We start from the raw sequence: 4,997 nt of genomic DNA, 5'->3' as shown, positions 1-4,997 counted from the left end.
CATACGTCAGGACAAAACTCATCAAAATGGCTTTGAGATGGTTAAAATGGACACTTCGAATAACCAAGACGCAGTCATGAAAAAAAGTCGAAATTGATTCATGGGGCTGCGATAGAAATTGAATGTTGAAGTTGTAGTTGTAGTGTGAAATTGTTCATAAATGTAGTACTTCTTTTGCCTCTCAAATGGAAGAATTATAATATTAGTAATAATGATGAAATTAATTTATTAATAAAATGCAGAAAATAAGCCATTTTGCTCTTCAACCATTACCATCTAACTTCACATACATAAATTATCAACACGTGATGTTATTTATTTGACTGTAAAACAAAAAGAACAAGCTTAGATGATATCAAGATGGCATTAAGACAAAATGTGGAGCTTAATTCCGCACAACTATTTTAAAGAACTGGACATGAATTTATAAAATATTTTGCGCTAATGGATTCCATAGGCAAAGACTCAGCCTATTCATTTTAATTTAAAAAAATTTAAACAAAGTTCAAGAGCTTCTACCTCTTTCATTAAAGCAAATATAGCACGAAAAATTAGTTTCACGTGGGCGCTGCTGATAAAAGAATTCTCCAGCGACTCTTCAAGATGCCCTAAATGAAAATTGGCAGCGGAAAGCCTTTTTCCCGCGCGAAAACTAACGAGTGCTTTTATCTGCCTTCATTAAGGAAATTTGTATAATTTTCCAAATGGATTTTGATAATTTTCACTTATTCTCGACCATTTAAAAGTGAGATTTAAGAGGGAGAAGCGAAAAGGGAAAAAATGGTTAAATTATGGCAGTTGCTTTTTAGACTTTTGACAATTAACAAAATTATGCGGTTTGCGGCTAAGATGGTTTTATACCATCAAGTTTCCTAACTAATTATGTACACATCATAGAGAAAATAAAATTTAGCATGACACTAAATGAGATTTACTACAGTCAAACGTTTTAAATAACTAATATCTTTTTGAATGATAACCTCACTAGCTTTAATTTTTAAATTGAGCCACTAAAATGAAACTAAAAACACAGATAGGTATAGTAAAAAAGTGAAAAATTATGTTTTGCAAGTGAAAAAATTGTTATTATTATAATTGTTATTTCACTTTTAGACCTTTCGATAATTAACTAAGTTATGCGGTTGCAGCTAAGATGGTTATATACCAAGCATCATACCTAATTATGTTATACATCATAGAAGAAATAAAATTTATTATGAACACTAAATGCGATTTACTACAGTCAAACGTTTTAAATAACCGATACATTTTTCAATGATAAACCTAATTATTAAATTTTTAAACTGAGCCACTAAAGTGGAACGTAAAGTAAAAAAAAAGATTTGTTTCTTCATTAGTAACACATATTGCGAGTGTAGTTCAATAAAGAAATAGTGGGGCTTAACCACTATCAATATATATATATATATATATATATTTAAATAATAAAAATGATAAGTTCTATGCGGTAGTATTGAATGTTTCTAATAAAAAACTTCAGTACCCTCCAAAAGATATGATTACTAATAATACGGATTATTTTTATTCATTGATTTATTTATTTTATTTTATTTTATTTTATTTTATTTTATTTATTTTTTAATTTCAGCAGCCAATCAGAAATGTTACAAAGATCTAAAAAGTTAAACATAGGTAAAGACGATCGAAGGCATTGCCTGATGAGTGATTTCCAACCTTCCCTCCCCGATTGCAGATTTATCCTAGTTGCAAGCTTGCACATTTATCGGTTTTCAATAATAACCAGTCACTTGAGAAACGTAAAATCGAGGTTTCACTGTATTATTTATATCGCGACCCGTTTAGGATTCGAAAGGGTCAAAGAAATTTAAATAAAAAAATAGCCAAGAAAAAATAGCTTTAAGGACACACCGACAAAAAAAAATCCTGCTGCAGTGAAATATTGCTAAGACAATTTTTAAACCCAAATCAGAGTTGACAAATTTCTAGAGAAGAAGCGGAAATACAAGATTAAAGGCTTAGCCTGCACAGCCTAGTAAAGTTGACACATTGTGAAGAAGGTGCTCTATCAGGGTTATACCAAACTAGATATTGCACATATGTGCTTCAACTCATACATACACACATTTCTACAGCTTAGCGAGGATATTTAAGAGATACCAACCTTTTCCGTTTATCCTCTATCTTTATGACTGTTACTGTTCGTTTTATCAGCCAACTTGCGTTAGCACTTCTGACAAGGCGACTCATAAATTATTTACATCGTAACGGAACGTAAAATCAGAGGGCATTATTATTTTTTTCTCTCTCGAAAAAGTCGAAGTGGCAAAACATGTCATGTATAGTTAAATTTTTGGCTCCATGCCTTTGCGGAATCTTGCCCGAAGACTGGAATCGATAATGCAGGGGGAAAAAGAAAACTGGCGCATTGAATGAGTTCGCTTTAATTTTACTCAAGATTCTGTTTTACATTTACGTTTCAAAAAAATATCGCGGTTACTTTGAGTTCAGAGAAATTTTGCGAGCTGCAGTTACTTAGACAGAAATTAGAAGAAAAACTTTTCTCAGGCGGAGTCTCCAAGAAATAAAGGTTGAGGTAAAATGATAAAGCTCTAACTCATGTAGTAATCTTTATTAATAATAACGCTGAAAGTCTGTGTCTCTGCATGTCTGTACGTCTGTTACGCGCATAGCGTGACCGTTCGGCCGATTTTCATAAAATTTGGCACAAAGTTAGTTTGCATGGGGAGAGCACCTCGAAGCGATTTTTCGAAAATTCGATTTTGTTCCTTTTCTATTCCAATTTTAAGAACATTTTACCGAGCAAATTATCACAACGTGAGGAACAAATTACCATAACGTGGGACTAGCGTACTACCATAACGTGGACGAGCAAACTACCATATGCGAGCAGCAGCGCTCAAATGAAACGTAGCAAATTGACGAGAAATTCATCATCCATTATTTGTAAATATACAGGCGAACCCAATGGTCGTTTAATTTTCTACTACGGGCAAAGCCGTGCGGGTAGATCTCGTAACAATTGAATAGAAACTTAAAGTTAAAAATAAATTTTAACTAAACAAAGTGTCTTTTCAAGATTAGCTTTCAACTTCCCTGTCGTTTTCAGGTTTTCTTTTACTTTTTTTACACCAACATGTGTTAGTGTGTTTTAAAAATTTCATTTAAAAAGATACAAATCTATTCTACTTCACTTTCTAAAATTAATTTTTTCATTATAATTATTTAAACACAACAACCACCCAAAAAATAGAAGCACTATTTGTAAAAGTATGTAAAAAATCGCGATGTTAGTGCAATAGCTGAACAAAGAAAATAATTTTAATACTATCAGTGAAGACAGATTATAACTTAACAGAGAGTCAAGAAAAACATTTTGTAAAATAAATAAAAATACAAATATATACATAGTAGATATTATACGAAAATGGAAATTATCTAAACACATACTTATATATTTCCCGCGCATTCAAAAGGAAAAAAAACAGCAAAAATTCGATTTTTTACTCGGGAGTTAAAATTTTCATTTTTTTAGGTTATCTTGGTGGGGAGATATCCCGAACTATATTAAATGTATCCAATACAAGTAACTCACATTTTCAAATTGAATTTGGAAAAAAAAATACATTTTTTTAACTTTGAATTTCTTTTAATAACAGTCTTTTATTTTTTATTATTAACTTTTCATTAGATAGGATGCAAACATTTGCACTCTGCATCTGCTCACGCACTTTTAGAAAAAAAAAATTACATTTTTAAATCTGTAAAATGATTCTTTGAAAAACTACAAAAATTGTGGCAAGAAAATATGATTCTACACTAGATGATTTTAAAAGCATATTTCTACACTTACACTAATTAAACGGTTTTTTCATCCAACTCTTTTTTATATGAGATGCTAAAACAAAAGTCGGGAATTGTTTAATTTAAATGTATCAAATATTTTTCACATTAATCATTTATCTCTTTCTCTATTAATCGTTTTCTTCTTTCTTTCGGAGTTAATTTAAATTCAAGCTATAAAAGTTGAAAGATGCATTTATTACAAAACATAGATAGATTAGCTAGTTTTAGCTCTACATTTTGGCACTTTACAAGTCATTGGCATTGATGTGTATAAATTTGGAAGATATTTCACTGCGTAATCTTCAGGATAATATACACCAAAACAAGGTTCGTGTTTTTTTGATTTAAAAAAAAAAATTACAAAGGCGGATTTTTTTAAAATTTCAATCAATTTCAATCAGTCTTCAAAAACTTACAGTTATTAAGTACTTTACATTTCTAAACATAATATCTTTCATACCGTAGATGAATCCATTCAGCTTACTTTTTGAACTAAAATAAGTTCTCTATAACTATTCAATACATTTTTAAGATTTATAAATACATTATAATACTTAGATAAGAACAGGGATTTTGTTTTATGCTTTGTTTAAAAATAAGGTTTTCATCATGATGTACGTTTTAGTATAAAAGAATATATTGAGCAGTAAACTTTTTTTTTACTATATTAATGATGGTGTTAAAAAAACCCTGCAAATTTGTATTTGGTTCTGTACTGAATTGAACTGTAATTTTGGAGTAAAAGCAATATTGAAAGAGTAAATAAAAATCTGTTTCACACACTGAAAGAGGGATCTATGTAGTTTTGCCTGTTGAAGTTAAGGTTGTATAATTCAGTGTAGTTAAATTTTGAGCAACACATTCTAAAAATGCAAATTAATTTATAAAAAATAAAATAAACTGATTTTAATTAATGATTTTTTTTTTAATCACTTGATTCAAGTCAATGATTTTTTTTTTATTTTTAAAACACTTGATTTATATCATGATTTAAATCAACGAAACCTGCACAGAATATTAACGTAACATAACTTTAAGACATAAAATATAACGTAACATAAAATATTACTGAGAAATATTTTTCAGCAATATGTTTTGTATGAAAAACCATAAAGCGAGTTCTTCACGAAATTATTACTCTGCAACCTGCT

Source organism: Uloborus diversus, chromosome 7 (assembly GCF_026930045.1).
Source record: "Uloborus diversus isolate 005 chromosome 7, Udiv.v.3.1, whole genome shotgun sequence".
In the NCBI taxonomy this organism is placed as follows: Eukaryota; Metazoa; Arthropoda; class Arachnida; order Araneae; family Uloboridae; genus Uloborus; species Uloborus diversus.
This window is presented reverse-complemented; position numbering follows the sequence as displayed.